Genomic DNA, 27,216 nt, shown 5'->3' with positions numbered 1-27,216 from the left:
TTCTCAACCACTGAAGTCAGGCTAATTGGTCTATATTTTTATTTCTGCTGCCTTCCTCCTTTCTTAAGGAGTGGAGTGACATTTGCAATTTTCCAGTCCCCTGGCACCATGCCAGGGTCCAATGATTTTTTGAAAGATCATTACTAATGCCTCCACAATCTCTAATGCTACCTCTTTCAGAATCCTAGGGTGCATTTCATCTGGTGTGGGTGACTGCCCTCGAGTCTTTCAGCTTTTTTGAGCACCTTCTCCCTTGTAATAGTAACTGCACTCACTTTTCTTCCTTCACACACTTCAACATCTGGCACTCTGCTCAAGTCTTCCACAGTGAAGACTGATGCAAAATAGTCACTTAGTTCATCTGCCATCTGCTTGCCCCCGTTATTATTTCTCCGACCCCATTTCGTAGTGGTCCCTGAACCTGGTGGTACGTGTTTTTAGGTTTAGTATCTTTTGCCTGGGAGGTGAAGGAGGAGAGAGGATGACTGAAGTGGGAGAATGCTTTACTGGGACAGCAAAATGTAGACAGACCCTGGAGGGGAGGCTGTTTTTTTGTGATGTGGTGAGCTGGTCCATACTGCAGCCTTGGAAAGAGCAGTTGATTTCCCAAACCATGATGCATCTGGATAGGATGCTTTCTATGGTTCACTGACAAAAATTGGTCAGAGTCAGAGGAGATGCACAAAATTTCTTGTGCAAAGTCAGGAAGTAGAGGCACCGATGAGCTTTCTTGGCTGTGGCATCAAAATGATTGGACCAGGTCAGTCTATTGGTGATGTTCACTTCTAGAAGCATGAAGCTCTCAATGCTCCAGGCCTCTGCACTGTTGACAGGAACAGGAGCATGTGCATTGCCCCCTTTTGAATCAATGACCAGCTCTTTTGCTGATGTTGGGGATATCATTGCTGCAAAGAAATTAGATGAAACTTTGAAACAGCCTGAAGAAGGTGACTGATGTAAACTCAAATGTTTTCTTGAAGCATTGGCTGACTGGTTGGAAAGCTTGTACAAAGGGAAGGACTTAGAAGTTCAGCATCAGCCTTGTAGTAGGGTCTTTTTGTAAATGTGTCATTTTTTGCTTGGAAGCAATAATTGACTCAATTTTCTAATGGACTCCCCCATTCAGTATCTGTTGCCAAGATTTACTTGCAAAACAAGCAGAAGCCACACATTAAAAATTAAGTTGAATGACCCCTCACCACTGTGAAATCAACCTATTCCGGATGCCTATCGTTCATTCTCTTTCTTTTAATTCCCCAGTACATCTTTAAACTTTTCTTCTTAAAACTAGTGCCCTCTAGCATTTAATAGTTCTACTCTGGGGTAAGTTTTCTGACTGACTAGGTATTAAAATTTTTTTTAAATTATAAACTTCTATCAGGTCTTCTTCAGCCTCTGAAGCTGTAGAAGAAAAAAATCAATTTTGCCCATCCTTATAGCTAATACCTTTTACTCCAGGCAGCATTTTAGTAAACTTCATTTGCATACCTTTCAAAGCCTCCACATTATTCCTGTAATGAGATGATCCGAGGAAAACTCCCAAGGTCAGGCAACATCTATGGAAAAGAGTAAACAGTCAACGTTTCAGGCAGAGAACCTTCATTAGGACTCATGAAGGGTCTTGTCCTGAAATGTCGACTGTTTACTTTTTTCCCCTAAGAATAACATTGCCTACCTTCCAGATCTCCAGCATCTTGTCTGGTGCTGGTAAGGACACAACGACCCTGGTTAAGTCCCAGCAATCTCCTGTTTTGACTCTTTAAATAATCTGGGATATAACAGACCAAACACTGCTACTTTCTTAATCTCAAAGCGCCTTAGTAGGTTAACGTGCCCCACAATGATCCATCCTCCATGGTGACTACCAACACCGAGTACTTCTTTAGTATCTCACCCACTTCTGCTGACTCCGAAGAATAAATTCCCTTGTATTCCCAAGAGTCATCCTATCTCCTTTATAGTTATTTACTTGTTTTAATGTATGTATAAAATGCTTTGGGACATTTTTTCTTAATTTTAATTGTGAAGGATATTTTGTGGCCCTCATTCCTGGCTTGAGTTCCTTCTTTCTGTGCATGAAAAGTTCTGATTTCAGCATCATAAAACTTGCACTTTTTGACTAGATGTTCAACCTCTCTTGTCATCCATGGCTCTCTTACCTTGTCATCCTCTCCTTCCTCCTTACTGGAACATGCCAGACCTGAACTCTGATCAGCTGTCCCTTAAATGACTCTCACATTGCCAGACTTGCACTCCCAATCTATTCTTCCAAGATCCTGCCTGATTTATTTACCCCTTCAATTTAGAACTTTGCTCCAAAGTTCTATCCTTGTTTATAACTATCTTAAAACTTAAGGAGCTGTGAATGCTCGTGTTGAGATGTCTTCCCACTGAAATGCCAGTCAGTTGTCCCTTCTCTAGTTCTTACCTATCTTGTTTTAAGAAACTCTTGGATATACACAACAGATTTTATGCTGCTTTACACTATGGAACACCCAGTTAATGGGGAAGTTAGTCACCCACAACACCAACCCTGTTGCTTTTGCATCTTTCTATAATCTGCCTACATTACTCTTCCTCCATCTCATAGTCATAGAGCAGTACAGCACAGATACAGGCCCTTCAATTCAATGAGTCCATACCAAACACAGTGTCCACCCAGATAGTCCCAGTACTCTGTGTGGCCTCACCAATAATATTACGATTGCAGCACCAAATTTCTTGGTGTTCACCTGACGGAGAATCTCACCTGGTCCCTCAACACCAACTCCATAGCAAAGAAAGCCCAGCAGCATCTCTACTTTTTGCGAAGGCTGAGGAAAGTCCATTTCCCACCCTCCATCCTCATCACATTCTACAGGGGTTGTATTGAGAGCGTCCTGAGCAACTGCATCACTGCCTGGTTCGGAAATTGTACCATCTCGGATCGCAAGACCCTGCAGCGGATAGTGAGGTCAACTGAGAAGATCATCGGGGTCTCTCTTTCCGCCATCACGGACATTTACATTACACGCTGCATCCGCAAAGGAAACAGCATTATGAAGGACCCCATGCACCCGTCATACAATCACTTCTCCCTCCTGCCATCTGGGAAAAGGCTCCGAAGCATTGGGGCTCTTACGACCAGACTATATAACAGTTTCTTCCCCCAAGCTATCAGACTCCTCAATACCCAGAGCCTGGACTGACACCTTGCCCTACTGTCCTGTTTATTATTTATTGTAATGCCGGTACTGTTTTTGTGCACTTTATGCAGTCCAGTGTAGGTCTGTAGTCTAGTATAGCTTTCTCTGTTTTTTTTTATTACGTTGTTCAGTCTAGTTTTTGTGCTGTGTCATGTAAACCATGGTCCTGAAAAACGTCTCATTTTTACTATGCACTGTACCAGCATTTATTGTCAAAATGACAATAAAAGTTGACTTGACTTGACAATGTCACAATTCGTATCTCCGGTGACTTGACTGATGAAGGCCAAAGTGCTAAATGCCTTTTTCACTACCGTGTCTGTTTTCACTAAACTATCCACTTGCACTCTTAGTTCCATCTATTTCATTACATTCCCTTGCGCTCTACCACTCACAGTACACCCCTAACTCATCAACATCTCCTGTAATGAATGATAACCATCACTATAAACACCCCCTTATAATTTTGTCATCCACAAACTTAGTGATCAAGTCTTTTGTTTTCATCACAGCCAACCCCTGCCATACACTAGTCACCTTCCAAGGAGCACCCTTCAACTACTACCACTTGGCTTCTACTGCCAAGTCAATCTTGAATCCATTTAACTAGATTTCCCTGAATTTCATTGGGCATGACCTTCCAGACCAGCTTATTAAAGTCCACATAGGAAATATCCACTGCCCTACCTTAATCTACCTTTTGGTTACCTCTTCAAAAAGAATTCTAAACGATTTGTCAAACACGACTTCCCACACACAAAGCCATCCTAATCAGACCCTCTCTCTGTCCAGGTGTGGTAGATAGACCTTGTCCCTCAGAATTCCCTCTAGTGTCTTGCCCGTCACTGATGTCAGGCTGACCAACCTGTAGTTCCCTGGCTTGTTGCTATTCTTAAACAATGGAGTGGTATTAACCACCTTACAGTCTTTTGAGAATTTCACCAGTGGCTAACAATGAAGTAATACCTCTGCAAGGGTCTTTGATTTCTCCTCTAGCCTCTCACAAAGCCCAAGGATGCCACTCGGTCAGGCCTTGAGGATTTATTCACCTCTATGTGCTGTCAGGATGCAAAGACCTCCTCCCTGGTATTATCAACATCTCCATTTATTTCAATTTCTCTTGAGCAACATGATTTTTCTCTTCAGTAAATACGCTTATTCCTGCAGCTTCAGGCATTGTTGGCCCTGTGATCTCTAAGGGGACCTATTCTCTCCTTAGCCACTCTTTTACTCTTAATATCACTATAGAACATGTTGGATTTTTCTTAATCTCACATGCCAAATCCATCTCATACCTTCTCTTTGCCCTTGTGATTTATTTTCTTAATTATATTTTAATCTTTTTAAGTCATCAAGGGATTCACTTTCTCCCAACTTCCTATACCTTGTATACTATACTTCCTTTAACCTGACTAGGACTTAGATATCTCTGAACAGCCAAGGTTCTCTAGCCTTGCTAGGCTGACAGTAAGAACTTGTTCCATTTATGTAAAATTACAGAGAAACTTCTTCTAAGGCAATATGGGCAATTCAAAAATAAGAAGAGGGATTATACTATAGGCCTCTCAATGGCCAGCAGGAAGCTGCATGGGGCTATATAACAGGTCATGCAGTAATCAGTGGGAATTTGCATATTTAAGTCACAAATAGAAATGCTATACACAGCAACACTTCGCTGTTTTGAGTTCATTTGGTGTCATTTGCTTTGGACTCAACCAGTATGCTGTTTGAAGAGCTGAGTGTAGTCGGTGCATACATGATCTCCACAATATGGGTACTTATCCTGTGTTGAGTAGACTAGTCCCCTGGATTTCTAGGATTTTCCCAACCAAAACCTTCCATGATCAGAATTTCAGTTTTTCCTTGAGATAATTCACATTTTACAGAAAGTCTTGCATGTGTGAATGGTGATCAATTATTTCCATTGCTTTTTGTCTTGTGCAGTGGAAGACAAATGCCTTGTATTCCATACTGTCCTTTAGTGGTGTTAGTGGTATCCATACCAGACTTCGAGGCGAATGGTCCCTGGTTTGAATCCAGCTCGGTTGAGCGTCGAGCTAGTAACTTGGCCTCGTAAAAAAAACTAATTCTTTTAAAAAACGGCTAAAAGTTGCTACCTGATGAGCCACGATGCACAGAAAGGAACAACACAATTCTATAGAGTAAAGTATCTTGGTTTATTTTTTATTCAAATGTAATCCTTGGTTGTGGATGAGAATGTTGCGTAAGTATCCTGTGATTCTTTACCACCATTGTTTCTTTTTCCTATGTTATAGGCCCATCAAGCCTGCTATGCCACTTTTCCTAATAGGGTAGGACTGAGAATGCACATCAAATGTCACGATGTTAGGAATGGCTGTTGCCATATTAACATTGTGTGATGCAATGTAAATGCACCATATACAGTGGCATGCAAAAGTTGGGCACCCCTGGTCAAAATTTCTATTACTGTTAATAGTTAAGTGAGTACAAGATGAACTGATCTCCAAAAGTCATAAAGTTAAATATGAAACATTCTTTTAAGCCAAGATTAGTGTATTATTTTCGTTCTGTACAATTTTAGAGTGAAAAAAGGAAAGGAACACCATGCAAAAGTTTGGGTACCCCAAGATATTATTAGCTTGTTAGGGCTATGGCTTGTTCACAGTCATCATTAGGAAAGGCCAGGTGATGCAAATTTCAAAGCTTTATAAATACCCTGACTCCTCAAACCTTGTCCCAACAATCAGCAGCCATGGGCACTTCTAAGCAGCTGCCTAGCACTCTGAAAATTAAAATAAATGATGCCCACAAAGCAGGAGAAAGCTATTAGAAGACAGCAAAGTGTTTTCAAGTAGCCGTTTCCTCAGTTCGTAATGTAATTAAGAAATGGCAGTTAACAGGAACGGTGGAGGTCAAGCTGAGGTCTGGAAGACCAAGAAAACTTTCTGAGAGAACTGCTCGTAGGATTGCTAGAAAGGCAAATCAAAACCCCCGTTTGACTGCAAAAGACCTTCAGGAAGATTTAGCAGACTCTGGAGTGGTGGTGCACTGCTCTACTGTGCAGTGACACCTGCACAAATACGACCTTCATGGAAAACCTTTCCTGCGTCCTAACCACAAAATTCAGCGTCAGAAGTTTGCAAAGGAACATCTAAACAAGCCTGATACATTTTGGAAACAAGTCCCGTGGACTGATGAAGTTAAAATAGAACTTTTAGCCGCAATGAGCAAAGGTATGTTTGGAGAAAAAAAGTCAAGTCAACTTTTATTATCATTTCGACCATAACTGCTGGTACAGTACATAGTAAAAATGAGACAACATTTTTCAGGACCATGGTTAACATGACAAAGTACAAAAAATTAGACTGAACTACGTAATAAAAAAAAAACAGAGAAAGCTATACTACAGACCTAAACTGGACTGCATAAAGTGCACAAAAACAGTGCAGACATTACAATAAATAATAAACAGGGCAGTAGGGCAAGGTGTCAATCCAGGCTTCGGGTATTGAGGAGTCTGATAGCTTGGGGGAAGAAACTGTTATATAGTCTGGTCGTAAGAGCCCCAATGCTTCGGAGCCTTTTCCCAGACGGCAGGAGGGAGAAGAAATTGTATGAGGGTGCTGGGGTCCTTCATAATGCTGTTTCCTTTGCGGATGCAGCGTGTAGTGTAAATGTCCGTGATGGCGGGAAGAGAGACCCCAATAATCTTCTCAGCTGACCTCCCAGTCAGGAAGTCTAGTATCCAGTTGCAGAGGGAAGTGTTCAGGCCCAGTAGGCTCAGCTTTCCAATCAGTTTCTGAGGGATGATTGTGTTGAGTGCTGAACTAAAGTCTATGAACAGCATCTGAATGATTGTGTCTTTTTTTGTCCAGGTGGGTTAGGGCCAGGTGGAGGGTGGTGGCAATGGCATCATCTGTTGAGCGGTTGGGACAGTACGCAAACTGCAGGAGGTCCAGTGAGGGGGGCAGTAGGGTCTTGATATGCCTCATGACGAGCCCCTCGAAACACTTCATGATGATGGATGTAAGTGCAACGGGACGGTAGTCATTTGGGCAGGACACTGAAGATTTCTTCGGCACGGGGACGATGGTGGCGGCCTTGAAGCACGTTGGAATGGTGGCAGCGGGATGTTGAAGATGTCAGTGAGAACATCTGCTAGCTGGTCTGCACATCCTCTGAGCACTCTACCAAGGATGTTGTCTGGTCCAGCAGCCTTCCGTGGGTTGCAGAATTTCATGAAAAGAACACAGAACAGAATCTCACAGAACTAGAAGCCTTTTGTAAGGAAGAATGGGTGAAAATCCCCCAAACAAGAATTGAAAGACTCTTAGTTGGCTACAGAAAGTGTTTACAAGCTGTGATACTTGCCAAAGGGGGTGTTACTAAGTTCTGACGATGCAGGGTGCCCAAACTTTTGCTTCCAGACCTTTTCCTTTTTAGTTATTTTGAAACTGTAAAAGATGGAAATAAAAAAGTAATCATGCTTAAAATATTAAATAAATATGTCATCTTTAACTTTATGCCTTCTGGAAATAGGTAATCTTTTACTCGCTTAGCTATTCACAGTAACAGAAATTTTGACCAGGGGTGCCCAAACTTTTGCATGCCACTGTATGTCTGAAATGTTGCCTTTACCTCTTGTCCCCTAATACAATATTGGTTTTACTGTGTTGTAGGGGTAAGGTTTTATTTAATTTGAGATGGCCAAACAGTATGAGCTATATGAAAACTAAAGGGCACTTGACAAGTGCCAGATTTAGACACAAGAGCATAGCTAACTAAATCAATCCTGTACAGGCCTCCACACAATGATTTGGGAATTTATGCCTGAATTTGGAAAGCTGTATATGTATACGTGACATATTCTTACAAACAAAATTATACTTGCATCCAGACTCTGCCAGAGGTAGTACAACGATGGAAGGAGTGCTTTGAGAGTCTTAAGATTTTGAATTCCATGTATGTCATGGCCTCAAATTAAATGTGGGCAAAGACTCGTGCTTCATCAACAGTGGTGTTTCTTAGCACACTATAAAACTGCAACATGTTAACTAGCATATAATAAATTTGCAAAGATCATGTGTATGTATAATGTATTTATGTATTTATGTATAATGTATTTATACATGTATCATGTATAAACTAATGAACAGCCTTTTCATTAGTTTAGTTTTAGGAGCTTGACAAAAAATTTGCATTTGAGCTAAAAACAAAATTGCATTACTAAATTGAACATTTGAGTTCTAAAACGAGTAGGCATTTGTACATTCATAATTAGTCACCTGCTACATAAAAAGTTGGAAAGTTTAATCTGTAGTAAAAAGTTATGATTCAACCAAGAATAATGTCAAACCTAGATGACTGGGAGTAATGTCCTGATGTGAATATAACAAGTGTGAAATAAAAGGGTTTTCTCAAATGTTGCTTCATGTCTGGACAAATATCAGTAAATTAGAACTTGCCTGATTTTTGTAAGCTTATCAAAGTTATGACTAGTCAAGTTATGACTAGTTAAGTCAAATTTTCACTAGGGGGGAGAAAAGGCCATTACACTACAAAAACTGGTATTGCTATCAGCAAAATAGACATGTTGCCAGTCCCACAGTAGATTTATAGCAAACAATTACTTTCCTCTTGAAGTTTGCACTGTAACATCACTGTGCCAAGAGGATGATTTGTGATCTGTTAAACTTGGACAACAGATATAGCTCTCTGTTAGGACTGTGGTTCAAAGATCTTTGGGTTCAAAAACCACTTGAGGCAAACATTAGAGACTGGCTGCCATATGTCAGAGAGGATGTGTTCCATTGAAATAAGGTAAGCATTATAATCAAAAGATTAAACTTGTGTATTTATCATTAGCAAACTACGTAAATAGTAACACACAGGTCAGGCAGCATCTATGGAGTGGTATAAACAGTCAATGTTTCGGGCTGAGATCCTTCATCAGGCCGGAATAAGATGGGAAGGAGTACAAGATGGCAAGTGATAAGTGAGACCAGGTGAACAGGAAGATGTGTGTGTGGTAAAGTGAGAAGCTGAGAGGTGATAGGTGGCAAAGGCAAAAGGGCTGAACAAGAAGGAATCTGATAGGAGAGAAGAGTGGACCATGGGTGAAAGGGAAGGAGGAAGGGCACTAGAGGGAGGTGAGAAGAGGTAAGAAGGGAGCCAGAATATGGAATAGAAAGAGAGAAGGGAGAAGGAGAGGAATCACCAGAAGTTTTAGAAATCAGTGTTCATGTCGTTTGGTTGGAGACTACCCAGATGGCGTTCAAGGTGTTCTCCTCCAGTCTAAGAGTGGCCTCATCAAGGTCATAGAGGAAGCCATGGACTGACATGTCATCAGGAAATCCGCCCTGCTGTGGTGGGTGGAGTAAAGATGATCAATGAGGTGGTCCTCCAATCTATGTCGATTCTCAATGATGTAGTGGAGGCCACAGAATACAGTAGATGACCCTGACAGATTCGCAGGTGAAATATTGCCTCACCTGGAAGGACAGTTTAGGGCCCTGAATAGTGGTGAAGGCGTAGGTGTAGCATTTGCCCTACTTGCAGGGATAAGTGGCAGGAGGAAGATCAGTGGACAAGGGAATTCTGGACAGGAAAGCAGAGACGGGGAGGGGAGGTGAGGAATGATGTGTTGAAAATGGCAGAAGTTATGGTCAATGATATGCTGGATGCAGGGGCTTATGGGGAGGTAAGGACAAGGGTAACTCCGTTTTTCCGAGGGAAGATGGGTAAAGGGTGAATGTCCAGGAGATGTGGGTGAGGGTAGCTTTGTTGGTAGAGAAAGGGAAACCCTTTTTTTTTAAAAAGAAGGACATCACAAATGTTCTCGAATGGAAAGCCTCATTCTGAGAACAAATGCGGTGGAGTCAGAGGAAATGAGAAAAGGGAATAGCATTTTTATAAGTGAAAGGTTGGGAAGAGGTGCATATAGTCAAGATAGCTGTGAAAGTTAGTAGGCTTAGAACAGATGTCAGTTGACAGTCTGTCTCTAGAGATGGAGACAGTTCAAGAAAGGGAAGAGGTGTCAGAGATGGACCAAGTAAATTTGAGGGAAGGGTGGAAATTGGAGTCAAAGTTGAAGTTGATATGATCCACGTGGGTGCAGGAAGCAGCACTAATGCAGTGGGGCTCAGGATTTCTAGCATCTGCAGAATATCTTGTTTATGTAAACAGTAAAACATTTAAATTTAATTCATTATATATTGAAATATTCATTGCGATGGAGATTTAAATTTGTATTGGGTCTAAAGGCTCTTGAAACAATAATTATAGTATTTTACACTCTTTTAAAAACTTACTTTGCCTTCATGTAGTACAACATATTTCAGAGTATCTTACAGAAAGCCTAGAACACAAATATCAGAACATTTCATCATTTCTACCAGTTTCCCCTAAATGTGTTGGTAACAGTTGTAGAACATGCCGGAAACTTGAATCGCTGACATCGACTTCAATATTTCCATGTTGAACTATAAATGTTTTTGGCAGTTTCATAGAGTAATGACAACAAACACCAGTAGTGTTTTTACTGCACATGTTAAACAAGCCACTGTTTCAATTATTAAGTGCCTGTGAATCCAGAGTACAGACACTGACTGTTCTCATTATGAATCTGCTAGCCCTAAAAGAATGTCACAAGATCCTATTAACAACAAAGCACATTTATATACAAGTTTTAACAAAGTAAAGTGCCCTAAAGTGCTTTACCAAAAAGAGATGAGGTGTAGTTTGGTTGTGTTATGAAATGGTAATGCTTCTCAGCAATGATGTGGATATACCCATTCTCTGGAATTCCTACCCCCACTCTACCTCTCTCTCCTTTAATATGGTAACTAATATCGCAATTCCTTGACCAAATAATTGATCATCTACACAAGAAGGATGTTTATGTCAGATGCATTAAATTGCTTAGCAAAGCTGTTATTGTAGAAAATGCCATGGTAGGGTAGTGATTAGCATGATGCTATTGCAGATCAGAGCGTTCTGCAGTTCAGTTCTGGTCACATTCTTTAAGAAGTCTTTCTATATCCTCCCCGTGGAATATGTGGGTTTTCTCCCACCAACCAAAGGCATACTTAGCGAGTTAATTAGTCATTGTAAATTGTCCTATGATTAGGTTAGGGTTTGTTGGGGGTTGCTGGGCTGGGCTGGGCTGGCGTGGCTCAAAGGAGCGGAAAGGACTACTCTGCTGTATTGCTAAATACAGTAAATAAAATAATCTACAGATACATTTTTTTAAAACCATCCTCTAGATATAGGGATCACCTCAAAGGCCAGTATTTGTTCACTATTCCTGGGGCCTTGAAAACATTAGCCTACTGTGCTATTAGGTTCAAAATTCAGGGACGTGACCCAGTCACACAAAGGAATAGCAAATTAAAGATAGGATGGTCTGTGGCTTTGATGTAATGGCATTCAAAAGTGCTTTGGAACAGATTCTGCCAATTGTGCTAATACATTCCGTGGAATTTTCCACATTGCAGCAAAGTGAACTAATGGGAGCATGAGTGAGTGTATGCCGGGTAGAGAACAACTATTTTCTTAGTCCACTATAAAGGGAAATGCAATATATTTCAATATACTAGAGACACAAAAGTGCATGTTGGTAAATGTGTTTACCAACACATAATGAATTTTGATTAAACCAAAAGAGATGTGACTGTGACATTGTGCCATTGTAACAATCCTGATGCAGGTCTTTGATCTGAAATGTTACAATTCCTTTCCTTTTCCAGATGCTGCTGACCCACTGAGTTTCTCCAGCAGATTGCTAGTTGCTCCATATTTCATTGAACACCTGACTTGTTTCCTGCAGAATAAAAACAGAAAATGTAGGAATCACTCAACAGATCAAGAAGCATCTGTGTAAAGAGGGACAATTAATGTTTCAGGGCTAAGAATCTTCATGTTTCCAGAGTTTTTTTTTACTTCAGATTTATAGGATCTGTGATTCTTTCACTTTTTTTTTGTAAATGCTTAAGAAGCTTTAAGAGCTCAAGATGGGAAGTTCACCATAATTGGGTAGCCAAATGGTTAATTCATTTTAGTTTCTGATCAGTGATCTCCCTTGGACATTGACAGTGGTAGATGTGATAGCGGCAATGCTATTGAATATCAAATGGAGTAGTAATTCTATCTTGTTATAGATTTTTACCTAGAAATAGTATGCCTCAAATGTTTTTTGCCATATCAGTTGATTAATATTATTTAGTAAATAGACGTAAACTGCTTTGTTATTGGGGTAAATTCATTGAACACTTCCAACCATGTGATGGAGGAAAGTTGATTGAAAAAGCACCTAAAAACATCTGGGCTTAATAGCTATCAACATAAAGAACTTAATTATAAATCTAAGTAAAACGTCCCTAGCTGCTTCATACAAAAAGTGACTTGAGGTACTTGACCAAAGCTTTTTTGAAAGTCATTGGTTTTATGGATCATTTTAAACAAAGATCAATAACTAGATTTAGACAATTTGTAATTGCAGATATTTATAAAGGTTGCAACATTGTAAAAATATAATATAAAAGAGAAGTGTCTTGACCAAATTCTAAGATATACAATGTACCTTGTGTTGCTCAGGGAAGCTGTTTTGGTCCCCCACTCTTATACATGAGAGACATCATTAGAGAGCATAAACTTGATTTCCACAGTTATGCAGGTGACACACAATTGTATATCTCAGCTGAGCCTGATGATAATACCCAATCTTCTCTGACTTCTGGGTATGGCCACAATAAACAAATGGATGAGCAATCTACTGTGATGAAGTGCTTCGAGAGTTTGGTCATGACTAGACTTAACTCCCACCTGAGCAAGGACTGGGATCCACTGCAATTTGACTACCACTACCAATGGGTTTACAGCAAACTCAAGTCTTCCAGTCTAGTAAAGATGGTACCAAGCTGCGGCGTCCATCGATTGTGGCTCAGAATTAGTAGCTTTGTAGGTTCGTGGGGATGGTTTGGGGGACAGCACGTGAAGATAGGAGTCAGTTTAGGTTTTAGGGAAGGGATGAGGGAGAATTAGAAGTTGTGGCAATAAATGATAATCGGGCAGAAGCAGGTGTTCAGAGTCCAGGTCTGAGCACTTCGTGGCTGAAGATCAGCAATCTTGGAGGTCAGGTCGGCAAGTGCCAGGCCAGAGTTCCATGCCGGCAGGATTCATTTGGGCCAGTGAGCCCCACCAGTTAGCGGGTCACAAGGTCAGAAGTTTATGCAAGTCCAGAAGTTGGAAACCAAAGGCAAGTGTCCCATGATCGCAGAATCCCTGGGGTCAAAACCCAGAAGTCAGTAAAGTCCAGAGGGTGGCAAAGCCGGAGGCCCAATGTCTGGGAGTTCAGGACCACAAGTGAATCTGAGATCAATCTTGAGGCTTTCCACTTGGCCTTGGACAACCTGGAGAACAGCAATACCTATGTTAGGCTGCTGTTCATCAATTATGGCTCAGTGTTCAACACTTTCATTCCTTCTGTACTAATTAACATATTTCAAAACCTGGGCCTTTAGGAACTAGATCCTTGACTTTCTCATTGGGAAGCCACAGTCAGTGCAAATTGGAAATAACATCTCCTCCTAGATGACAATGAGCATTTCGGGGATGTGTGCTTAGCCCACTCCTCTACTCTCACTAGACTTGATGCTTTGTGACTAGCCACCGTGCAAATACCATTTTATAAATTTACCAATGACACTACTGTTGGTAGAAGGTCAAGTGGCAATGAGGCGTACAGGAGTTTAATAGATCAGCAAGACCAAGGAACGATTGTGGTGTGATGTTACAATGATTCTATTATGGTTATTGGATTTACTGAGTATACCCACAAGAAAACAAATCTCAGCATTGTATATGGTAACATAGATGTACTTTGATAATAAATTTGAAATTTGAGTAAGTATGGTGGAGAGCATTCTGACTGGTTGTTATTGCCTAGTATGGAGGCTCCAATACATAGGCTTGAAAGAGACTACAGAGGGTTGTAGGCTCAGCCAGCTCCATCACGGGAACAAGCCTTCCACCTTTTAAATGTGGTACCACAAGGTGCCATCTATCATGAGGGACCTTCACAATCTGGGACATGGCCTCTTCTTCTTACCACCCTCAGGGATGAGGTACAGGAGACTGACGATGCACAATAAATGTTTTAGCCACATCTTTGTCTCCTCTGTCATCTAATTCCTGAAAGGTCTATGAACACTACCTCACTATTACTCTTTTGCATTTTATTTATTTTTTATATTGTAACTTATAGTAATTTTTATGTCTTGCACTGCACAGCTTCCACAAAGCAACAAATGTCATGACATGTCAATAATAATGATCCTGATATATTTAAAAGATTTCTGGACATAAAATGCATGAAGTGATGTTAGGAGAAAGTGGAGAACCATGTTTACATGAGATCAGTCATGATTGTATCAAGATGAGTCTTGAAGGGATAAATGCCTGTCTTCTACTTTATTATCTCTCCAGTGTTAGTAGCAGAATATTTGGGGTGTTATCATTTGGTGTACTTTGAGTCTCTGCTTACCTCTAGATGTGAAAGAGCCCATGACTGCTGTTTTACAGTCATTAAGCTGGATAAAAGTGCGAAGATTTATAAGAATGTTGCCTGGACTCAGCTGCCTGCATTATAGACAGGGGATGGGTAGGCTAGAATTTTATTCCTTATAAAAGAGTGTAAAATCTTGGGGGCTATCAACAGGGTAAATGAACAGTTTTTTTTTCCAAGGACAGAGAATTAAAACCTAGAGGAAATGGATTTAAGGTGAAAGGAACTGAGGGCAACTATTTCACTGAGAGTATGGTCCATGTATAGAACAAACTGCTGGAGGTTGTGGTCAAGGAAGGTACTATAACACTTAAACACTTGGACAGATACATGGAAAGATTTAGAGGGATAACAAGCCAAATATGGGCAAATGGGACTAGATTAGTATCCTGGTTTTTCATGGAAGATTTAGCCTGAAGGGCTTGCTTCTATGCACTGTTACTCTGACTTGAAAATAAGAAAAAAATATTAAAACCTAGGCATTGCTTAATCAGGACCAGTGTAAGTAAACAAACACAATAACTGACTAATAGGCAAGAGTAATGATTTCTGAAGTTGTGGATGGCTTCAAATAGACAGTGTAAAAGTTGGATGATCAATTAGAAATGAGTTAAGAGGTATGAAAGACTTGGGTGATAGACTCAGCAATAAGTCATCTAGGTACAAAGAAGAGCTATCATACAGGTATCCTAGTAATGGAATCCAAACTCATTTTGGGTCAGACATGATTTCTAGATGGCACAATCTTGTTTTGTTACAAATGATTGCCAAGGGTTAATTTAGTAGCCTGGGAAGAGTTTGCACTGGGGACTAAAAGCAATTAGTCTTCCGAAAATTTGTTGGAAGAAATTGATATTTATCCATACGGTGTCACAAATCAGAAATGGTAAAGGGATCGAGAGAGGGTGGTAAAGTAGAAATGTTAGGATCAAGCAAAGAACAGCAGAAAGAGAAGGTATAGCAGGGGATTCTGTGGTTACAACTGAATAGGTAAAAGTGGAACCAGGTAAATCTCACATGGTTGATTGATATTGGAAAATGGTTGAAAAAGGATTCCAAATTAAAAGTCTACCAAATTAAAATTCACAAACAGGACAAGAATGGAAAAAGGCCTATACTACCGTTTGTTAAAGTCTTAAAACATCATTTGTGATTCTAATAGGAGCCTGTTCTAGGGTTAGAAAATAGATTCAAGATTGTTTAATGTCAGTTCCAGTGACAGGTGGAATTCTACAAAAGATGGGCATTGTTTGGAAAGGGACACCATATCTAACAACAAGGAACAGTAAAAGGTGTTTAGTTTACAAGTACAGATGGATTAAGAGTTAGATTATTTTGGGGATGTTTTGAAAGACTGGGGAAAACATTTGAAGACTTTTAGCTAGCAATCTCCTGAGATTGAGTTTATTATTGCAGGATCTCTTCAGCTGCTGTATTGGTGTTATCTCCTGAGAATGTAATGACAGTATTCAAATAAACATTGTCATTTCTGCCTAATCCAACTCGGATCAATTTTACCCTTCAATGTCACCCTTGATCAATTATTGCTTTCAATTAAAGTCAATCAATCTTACTATAGGATTCAGTTATTTTATACTTGCTTCCACCATGTGTGTGGATAGGTGTGTATCTGAGATACAGTGACTGGATGAATGCCAAGAGTGCCAAAGCAGAAAGAGTGTGAGGGCATAAGGGAGTAATCTGTGAGAAGGGAAGAAACTCTTAAGATGTACAGAGTCACTGGGATGGACTACTCCTCTTCAGTTCAGATGGGAGAGGGAGCAAGATAGATTTTTTAAAAAAGTGAAGCAAAGGGTAGAGGAGCCAGTGACGGAGATGGTAACTGTGTAGTAAACATGGAAAGGAAGTTTGTACATGAAAGGCCAGATCACAGAAACTGATACAGGGAGTGACAGCATCAAGGTCAGAAAGGTAGAAAAAGAATTAAATAAATTTTTTTAAAATGTGTAGCTTGGATTGGAAATGAGGAATAAGAAAACATGAGATTGAGCAATAGAATACAGAGGAATAGTGAGTTGATCTGCTGAGAGGCCAGAGATTGGGAGCTGCTCCTGGGGTAAAGGCTGCAACACCGGCCAGGACCTTGAATCCCTCCGATGGCAGAGGTGAAGAGCCTAGTGGGGATTCCGTGAGATGTTTCAACCTCACAGAGAGTGCCTGGCCTTTCCCGCCATGGATCAGGGCCCATTGTCTGGAGTTGCCTCCCAGACCTGTCTCCTGCTACTGGGAGACGGGAGCTGGCCCAAAGCCGCTGCAGATGGATCTCCGGAGCTTTCAGCACTCCCCTGTGCAATCAGACAGGATGAAGGCCAAAGGAGAACGAGGCGCAAAGATATCTGAATGATCTACATCAATATGGGATGGAAAAAGCTACTTGGAATTGATTAAGATGGCTTCACCCTTGGGAAATTGGCAATGCCACAGCTGACTCCCCTGATGAGGCACAATAGGCAATTTCTGAAATATCGGCATAGTTACTGGCAATTTGAATGTGTGCTTTAATTGGACAAGAATGTTGCTCCAACACACCAGACAAATCAGAAAATATAATTCACTTGATGGATTGCATTTGAGAGGCAGCAGATAGAATGAGAAACGTGGGAGAGCAGTTGCACAATTATAACCCCTCTGGATGCTGGTGGTCATTTAGGACTCTGGGAGGATGGTGGGATACTATATTACATTATGGAATAACCATTGGAGTAATAATAATACCAATAATCTGATTACGATTTTTGTGCTCAGTCATGTGCTTGGAAAGGAGGGGACATCAGGGTTTTGGGTCTTCATGGGGAATGGATGGGATAAAAGGGAAAAGAAAGCCCTGAGAGCTTAAGCATTATCACCTTAAAGACATCATTCACTTCGTAAGTCCTGATAATATTGGATGTCTATTGTCATGGGATAACAAAGAGGAGGGAATGGGGAAATATGTATTAACTTTGCAGTTTATTATAAGTATTTGATGTGACAAAATGAAGTTGTACAAATCAGAGTGCCGAGCTAGTATGTTGCTATACATGTATGTGCCTAAAGTAGCAAGAACAAACTACAAGAAATGTGCTTACGAAAGAAACATGTGACCGCAAACACTGAACATTGTGCAAAAATGATTAAGTAGCAGAGATGACTCAACCACAGATGGAAGCCTACAACAAATGTATTAGTAAAACTGGGCTCACTGGGAACAGTAACATTGTCTTGTTCTTATGTACAGAATGATTTCTGAAGTCCCCTACCATCCCTGGTAAGAATGGAGGTGAACTTACCCCTTACAGATAATAAAGAATAAAGGTGCTTGATAAAAAATACAGAGGAATAGAGAAATGAGGAAGACAGACATTGGGAAAGAGTGGAATTAGGATGAGGGTAAAGGAAATGTGAAAGAAAACTGCGTGGACAAGACTATGACAGAAAAGTGAGCGATAAGTTAAGAAATAAGGACAAAAACATGGAGTGAAAGACAGATAGAGAATGAGCAACATGTTAAGAGGGCCAGGCTGAGAATTATGTAAAGTGAAATAAATAAAGTAGCAAAGATAGTAAAAGTCGTGTTACTTTGGTATTTTGTGATTCTTTTCCCCAATTCCCTTTTTTAAAGACCAGAAGATAAAGGAGCAGAATTAGGCCATTTGTCCATTGAGTCATCGCCTGGCTTGGCCCCATATCCCTTCATGCCCTGACCAATCAAGAATCTATCAACCTCTGCCTTTAATACACATAAAGACTTGCCCTCCGCAACTGTCTGTGGCAAAGAATCACACAGATTCACCACTCACTGGCTGAAGAAATTCCCCATCTCCGTTCTAAAAGGACGCCGCTCTGTTCCGAGGCTGAGTACTCTGGTCTTAGACTCTCCCACTGTCCTCTCCACATCCACAAGGCCTTTCGCCATTCGACAGGGTGAATGAGGTCGCCCTTCATTCTTCTGAATTCCAGCTAATACAGGCCCAGAGCCATCAAACGCTCTTCTTATAACAAGCCGTTCAAACCTGGAATTATTTTCGTGACCCTCATTTAAAAAAAAACCCACTCTGGTTTCAGCACGCCCTTTCCAAGTTGAGGGGTCCCAACTTTAAGACAGGGTAATAATGTGTTTTAAACTGTTTTTCCCCCACTCTCCCCGTTCTGGCGCAGGGTTTTATTTCGAGCTGCAACTCATGTTTCCCTTTCCACAGAATCTGTTCGATCTGCTGAATGTCTCTCCTACTTTCTGTTTTAATTTTGGACTTTCGGCATATGCTTTTTTTTACACAACGAGAAATGGTCCCGATACTGTACTCAGAGGAAAGTCCCTGTCGGCCAAAGGCCCAAGGGCAGGGCAGGGCAGGGCAGGGCAGACACTCGGCCCTTTGTTTACCGCTTGAATTAACTGCGCAGCCGCACTCGGTGCTGCCGTGGGGCGAGGAGAGCCGGGAACCGGCGGCAGGGGCTTTCCGTCGGTCCGGGGGCGGGAGCAGGGGCAGGGGCAGGGGCAGGGGGAAGGGAAGGGAAGGGCCGGGCCGCCGAGCATCCGGTCAGTTCGGAGACGAGGGGCCGAGAAAGGGAGTGCGACCCGGTTTCTGCAGACGGCTGTGGTTTTTGGGCTGAAGGAGATATTTCCATGAAGCGAGTAAGTCTACCTGACGCGCGGGCTGTGTTGGTACTTTTGTAAACGTCATTGGAAATGGTGGTCTGGTGAAACTGAAAGGTCCAGTTTAATTCATCTGTGAAATGACTTTAGTAGGCAATGCCCTGGAGGCAGCGCAGTTAAAAGTGGCGACCGTCTGGAGGTTCCTCTTGACATACCGGAATAACTCGCTGTTGAGTCAGAAGTGGGGGAGGGGAAGAGAACATTTCTCTCTTAACTTCCTCTCTGGCAAACTGAATTCGATCATTTGTCAGGCGGTTGTAAAAGAAAAGTAAGACAACTGTTCAGGTAAGACTTGGAATCCAGTTTTCCTTTGTGTAACCTGGGCGCCGCTGTCGCCCTTGACAAGGTAGCAGTCGGCTGTCTGCAACCGATGAACTGTTTCTGATGAAGGGTGTTGTCGTGGTTCGTGCGGTACGATGGTGGGGTGGGGGAAGAAGGAAATGGAGGTTCTCTTGATCCGACGGTTTTGTAGAAGAGGCTACTTATTTCTAGATTAATAGGACGTGTGAAATGGGAAATCGGTAGGTAGTGGTGTCCTTACTCATCTGTGTGATAGAATTTGCAAGTGTTGTCGCATTAGACTATAAAGTATAGGAACAGAATTAGGCCGTTTGCCCATCGAGTCTGCTCGGCTATTCCATCGTGGCTGATTTATTATCCTTCTCAACCCCATTCTTCTGCCTTCTGGTAACCTGTGACAACCTGATTAATCAAGACCTTTTCAACCTCCGTCTTTATACCAGATGACGTGGCCTGCACAGCAGTCTAGTAATAAATTCCACAGATTCACCACCGTCTAGCTAAAGAAAAATTTCCTCATCTCTGTTCTAAATGGACATCTCTCCATTGAGGCTGTGTCCTCTGGTCCTAGACAACCCCCAATAGGAAACATCCTCTCTATCTAAGCCTTTTAATATTTGATGTATTCCAGTGAGATCTCTCCTCATTGTTCTAAACTCCAGTATGTATAGGGCCAGAGCCATCAAATACTCTTAATATGTTAATCATTTCATTCTTAGGATCATTTTCCTGAATGTCCTCTGGACCCTCTCCAATGCCAGCACATCCTTTCTTAGATTGGAGGCCCAAAACTGCATCAATACTCTCACAATGTGACCATTGTCTTATAAAGCCTCAGCATTACAACCTTGCTTTTATATTTGAGTTCTCGAAATGAATGCTAACATTGCATTTGCCTTCCTTGCAACAGACTCAACCTGCAAGTTACCTTTAGGGAATCCTGCATGAGGACTCACAAGTCCCTTTGCAACTCCTGATTTTTGAATTTTCTCCCCATTTAGAAAATAGTCTACGCCTTTATTCTATCTGCCACAGTGCCCATTTCCCCCCAATCTCCTCCTGCAGGCATCTTGCTTTCTCAACACTACCTGCTCTTCCAACTGTCTTCATATCATCAGCAAATTTGGCCACAAAGCCATCAATTCCTTCGTCCTAATCATTGACATATCACATGAAAAGAAGTGGTCTCAACATTGACCTATGCGACATACCACTAGTCACTGGCAGCCAGCCAGAGAAAGCTCCCTGTATTCCCAACTTTTACCTCTTGCCGGTCAGCTAATCTTCTATTTATACTAGTATCTGCCCTGGAATATCATGGGTTCTGACCTTGTTCAGTAGCCTCAGGTGTGGCACCTTGTTAAAGACCTTATGAAAATCTAAATAAACAACATCCATTGACTCTTCTTTGTCTATCCTGCTTGTTCATTCCTCAAAGAATTCCAACACATTTGTACGGCAAGATTTCCCCTTAGGAAACCATGCTGACTTTGACCTATTTTATCATGTGCCTCCAAGTACCCCGAAACTTAATCCTTAATAATAGACTCCAACATCTTTCCAACCATGGAAGTCAGGATAACTGTCCAATAATTCTTCTAGTATTAAAAGATCAATACTAATGCCTCCACAATCTCTTCAGCTACCCCTTTCAGAACCTTGGGGTGTAGTCCAGGTGACTTGCCTATCTTCAGACGTTTCAGCTTCCCAAACAACATCTCCTTTGCAATAGCAACAACACTCACTTCTGCTCCCTGATATTCGCATTTTAGGCATTCTGCTAGTGTCTTCCACAGTGAAGACTGATGCAAAATCCTTATTAAATATTATAGTCTGGAGAAGTAACTGCAGTCCACTTTCTATATAGTACATACCTTTTTGTGCTGTTGGTGGAGGATGAATGTTGAATTGTGTACCAGTCACTTTTGAGTTTCTTGAGTTCAAAGCACTGCACTCAAGGCCGGTAAAAAAGTATTCCGTCATTCTGTAGACTCGTGCCTTGGACCATAAAACTCTGATAATCTCAGGAAATTTGGGGTTTTGAAGGGCCATCAGGATTTCTTGACTCTTGGGTGAATACTCCAATTGACCTTTTAGATGTTTGATAGTATTATGGTAAATTTTTCAGTAAGTCAGTTAAGTGGGAAAGGAGCATGGGAGTCAGGCCTTAGTGAATGGGAAAGGAACACAGCAAATATCTGGTAAATCAGATGCCAAACCATTGAACTTCTGAGTTGTTGGATTAGTAATCAAATGGCCAACTAACTAATTCCCACTGCCTACACAATACCATATCCTTCCATTTTCCTCACATTCATGTGCCTATCTAAACATCCCTAATAAGTCTCTGTTCTGCCTCTGTCTCCAACCCAGACAGCACATTCCAGGCACCCAGCACTCTCTGTGGGGAGGTGGGGGGTGGAAATGGCCCCTCAAATCTACTTTGAAATTACCCCCTGTCACCTTAAATGCATGCCTTCTGGATTTCACCTCAATCCTAGGAAAACGATATTGTCTGTCTATCCTATCAATGCCTCTCATAATTTTATAAACCTCTATCAGATCACCCCTCAGCCTCCACCACTCCAAAGAAAACAACCCAAGTTTGTCCAGCCTTTCGTTATGCACATGCCCTCTAATCTAGGCAACATGCTGGTAAAGCACTTCTGTACCAACTTCAAGCCTTGACATCCTTCCTATAATAGGGCAACCAGAAATGTATGCAATAATCCAGATGCAACCAACCTAAAGTTTTATTATACTGCAACATCCTGATGTTTGAACTGAAAGCCTCGACTAATAAAGGCAAGCATTCAATAAGCTGCCTTAGCTGCCCTTTCAACCTGTTTAGCCATTTTAAGGGAACTATGAACTTGGACCCCAAGATCCCTCTGTGCTCCTCAACATTAAGGTCTTGCCCTTGACTTTTATTTTACTTTGCTTTTAAATGTCAAAGGTTAAGTTATTAGAGGAAGTCATTACATGGTAACTTTGTGCCACTTGTCATCTCATGCTTTAAACTTGTTTAGTCCTTGCATAAGCTACGTACTTCAAAATGATGAAGAATTGTGATTGCAATTCCATTTTGAAATATGAACAACATGACTAATCAGTGGATCAGGTTATTTTGTGAAGAGAGAGAATGTTTCTTATTGACATCCATCAGAATGGAAAATTTAGAAATTAATCAGCTTGGAATTTCAGTGAGGCTACTCATTGTATTATGCGCAATGTGTATAATACACAATGGTTTTGGTTTTCTTACCTAAAAAGGATAGTGTTAATAGACAGGAAGTGCAAAAATGTACCTCATTGTTTCCTGAGATGGTGATAAGCTAGAAAGCTGTATAGAGCTTTGGTCTTTTGTTATGTGCTGTGTCATATGACGTGGGCAATCATGGTCTTTCCATGACCATGATTGTTCTTGGCAAATTTTTCTACAGAAGTGGCTTGCCTTTGTCGTCTTCTAGGACAGTGTTTTTACAATGGACCTCTGCCATTATTTAATACTCATCAGAGATTGTCTGCTTGATGTCAGTGGTCACATGACCAGGACTTGCGATTTGCACCAGCTGCTCCCATGGCTTTGTGTGACAATGATTGGGGGTGGGGGGCGCTAAGCAAGTGCTACACCTTGCCCAAGAATGATCTGCAGGCTGGCACAGGGAAGGAGTTCCTTACACCTCCTTTGGTAGAGACTTAACTCCACCCATCCCTAGAGTTTACCTTCCTTTAATATTTAGATTAAGACTTGAGTCATGCAAAATTCTTTAAGGACTTGACTATAAGGAGCGTGTTTCCTGTGGCTGAACAATGTAGAACTAGGGGTGATAATGTGAAAATGAGGGCATGCACCATTTAGGGCTAAAATTTGATGTTTCTTCACTTTATTTTCTATTGCAAAGGGCTGTAGGAGATCAGTCAAATATATCATAGAACATAGAACAATACAGCACAATACAGGCCATTTGGCCCACAACGTTGTGCCGACCCTTAAACCCTGCCTCCCATATAACCCTTCACCTTATCAATAGGTGGATATTAGATAAATCAAGGGGTATGGGGGTATGGTAGAAGAATTGTGTTGAGATAGAAAATCAGCCTTGTTCTTGTTGAATGGAAGAGCAGTTTGATGAACCAATAACTTTGTCCTGCCATTTCTACTACTTAAGGATGAAATGTGTGGGGAATAGATTTAAGGAGGTATTGTGAGGCAGGTGCATTGGCTAGATAGATAGAGAATGAAATTTAAAGCTGAAGAAAAAATAGAATGTGCCAAAGGCAGGAGTATGACATTTAGCACAGGATAATTATTTTAAAGAAGATTAGCTTTATTTGTCACATGTACATCAAAACTTAGAATGAAAACTTGCATCAAATCAAATCAGTATGTACTGGCAACCTGCAAGTATCACCACACTTTTGGTGCCAATATAACATGCCCACATTTTACTAATCCTAATCCACATATTTTTGGACTATGAGAGGAAACCCATGTGGCATACCTTATCCTGATTGTCGAAAGTCTCTTCCATTGTGATTGGTTAGTTTAGAAGTTGCAGCTGCTTTTCGCATTGGATAGATGTCTGTTGTCCAGTTTCAAATATCCTGGGTATATAAAATTGCACGTGGAAGGGACTTTCTCTCTTCCTTTGTTTAAGGCAAGACCACTGGGAAGGTTTGCTCTGCGTGCACTTTTAACTAAGTATGTTTGTTGAGTATTCAGATTTGTAGTGTCTTTAACTTGGGAACATGAATGTTTGATTGAATTTTTACTGTTTGTAAATAAAAGATTAATATACCAATTTGCAGGGAGTGCTTTCTGTATCACTTGCCAGACCCACAAATCTGATTCAACATTACATGGGGAAAATGTACAGACTCCTTACGGGCAATGGCAGGAATTGTACCCTGATTGATGATCATTGGCATAAGGTCATGGCTGATATGTTACCTCAGGACTACTTTCCTTACACTTACCTCAAGATGCTTTAGGCCCTTAATACTTTAAAATATTTTGATGCTAGTCTTGAATGTACACTGTGACTGATCCTTTACAGCCCCCTTGGGCAAGGAATTCTAAAAATTTACAATCTTTTGGGTGGAAAAAAAATTACTTGTTATTTGGGACTGATTCTACCCAAAGAAAACTTTATCTCCATATAAGCCCTAAAATCTTATATGTTTTGGTGTGATCACCTTGCATTCTTTTAATCTCAAGAACATAATCCCATTTGCTTTTCTCCTTGTGTTGAAAAATTTGACATCCAGGAATCAATCTTTTGAATCTTTGCCACACTTTCTCTTGGGAGTTCCTTGAGTATTAAGTCCTGAATTTCACACAACGTTCTGGGTGTGACCTTGCTAGGACTCTATATAATTGGAGCAAAATATCTGTACTCTTGCTGTAAAGAGCAGTACATATCTGCTATTCTATTTGCTTGACGTACCTGCTTGTTGTTATCTTTTAGTGATTTGGATGGGAGGACATCTGAGTCCCTCTAGACAATAACAAAGTGTTGCACTTTTATATGAAAGTTGCAAATCTGCAATTTGAAGTGGAGTGGTCAATTCCAAAAGGGATATGAGAACAGAGATCAGTGGGTATAAATGTTTAATTTGTTCAAAATAGGACAAGTTGGGAACGTGGGGAAAAAATGGAACCCTGTGCTTGAAAGATAGACATGCAGTGTTGGAGCAAGAAAGTCAGGAAGAACCTTCACAAACCCGTAGTTTGATATCAACTGGAGTATTTTGCCCAAATGTGGGTGTAATGCTTTTAAAAAAAATTAGAGACAGTCTGTGAGATTTATCTGGATTATTTATTAGCATTATCACAAGAATTATCCTGGGGTAATTCTCATGAACCACCTTCAATGCCAGTACATCCTTTCTTACAGAAGTGACGCAAAACTGCTCACAATATTCCGCAAGTGCAGTCTGATGAATGCATTATAAGGCCTTAGCATTACATCATTGCTCTTGTATTCTAGTTCTCTCAGAATGAATGCTAACATTGCATTTGCCTTCCTTACCACCACAAGTACTCCCATGTTCCTTGGTACCTTTGATTTCTGAACAGCTCCCCATTTAGAAAATTGTGTAAGCCTATTCTTTCTATGAAGTGCATCACCATACCCTTCCTTACACTATATTCTGTTTGCCACTTCTTTGACCATTCTCCTAATTTAAATCCTTCTGCTGCAGACGCACTGGGTCCTCAACACTATCTGTCATTCCACCAAGTAAACAACATCCACTGACTCTCCTTTGTCTATCCTGCCTGTATTGGATTCTTAAATAAGGAATGGCAACATTGGCTGAGGTTTTAATATCCAACATGTTTCACTGCCTTTGAGAGATGTGTAGTGATGAGAAAGGGAGGAAAAGAAATTTGTTTTCCATATTTTGGGTAGAAATAAGTAATGATTTAAATATACAACTCTGTATTACTATTTATAGCATGTCTAATTTAATGCTATGGTTGGCAGGGTTGAGATACATCGCTGCCAAAGGAAGTGTGAGGTGCTCCTTCCCTCCGCTAGCCTGCCGGTAACACCTGCTTAGCCCCCGATCAGGGTTAAATGAAGCCAAAGGAGTAGGTGGTGGATGGTAGTATGAGTAACCATTCCATATCACGTCCTGGTTATGTGACCACTGACACCAGGTAGACAATATGAAGAGTATTGATAAAGGCTGGGGTCACCACCCAGAAGAAAGCAATAGTAAACCACTACTATAGAAAAATTTGCCAGGAACAATCATAGTCATGGAAAGACCATGATCACTTATGTCATATGACACAACACAAAACGAACAAACAAAATTTAGTGCTATAAAATTACTTGTTCCTTTATGTGGATTGAAATGAATTTTGACATATGAAATAATTACTGACCAACGGAATAGTGAATGTATGGATGAAGAATTGAAGACTTTACAAATACTTATAATGTGCTTTGTGTGATACAGTTCTCCCTCCTTATCCACGGATTCAACCAACCGCGGATCAGGAAAACACAGAATTTCTCTCTCCAGCACCCGTTTGAGCATGTACAGACTTTTTTTCCCTTGTCATTATTACCTAAACAATACAGTATAACAACTGTTTACATAGCATTTACATTGTATTAGGTACTATAAGTAATCTAGAGATGATTTAAAGTACAGGCAGTCTTTAAGTCGGATTTGTACATAAGTCGGAACAGGTACATCCGGTATTATTTAGTGTCAGTTATTCAAACGTTTGTCTTAGTATATAGTATATATTTTACCTTTTATGCATATAAAACACTTAAGAAATGTATGTATTTCAATAATTAAACCACTGCATTGCTTAGTAATAATTGTAGCTTTCATCGGGGCAAGGTCTTTCACATGCTCCATTATTCTCACTTTATCCTTTAAAATTGTTCTGATCGTTGACCACCTGTAGCCTGATGCTTTTCCAATAACCTATGGCATTTCATCTCTTTCTGATTGCTTTATTATTTCCACTTTATTTTCAATCGTGATTGTTTTCCGTCAACAGA

The 27,216-nt window shown here is 40.7% G+C and overlaps 1 protein-coding gene across 3 annotated transcripts in view; it reads left to right on the top strand.

Annotated features, from left to right (window-relative positions):
• The first annotated feature begins 19,211 nt into the window (after positions 1 to 19,211).
• birc2 (baculoviral IAP repeat containing 2) overlaps positions 19,212 to 27,216 on the top strand; it is a 45,965-nt gene continuing 37,960 nt past the window's right edge. For 2 of the 3 annotated variants that reach the window (XM_073043243.1, XM_073043240.1), the window contains exon 1: positions 19,212 to 19,363. The gene's annotated coding sequence lies outside the window, so the exon portion shown is untranslated. Of the gene's footprint in view, positions 19,364 to 19,519; positions 19,670 to 27,216 lie in introns of those variants that run through there. The other variant, XM_073043241.1, reaches the window with a different exon arrangement.

Source organism: Hemitrygon akajei, chromosome 4 (genome assembly GCF_048418815.1).
Source record: "Hemitrygon akajei chromosome 4, sHemAka1.3, whole genome shotgun sequence".
NCBI lineage: Eukaryota > Metazoa > Chordata > Chondrichthyes > Myliobatiformes > Dasyatidae > Hemitrygon > Hemitrygon akajei.
The sequence above is the reverse complement of the archived record's forward strand: the minus strand, read 5'-3'. Positions and strand labels throughout refer to the sequence as shown.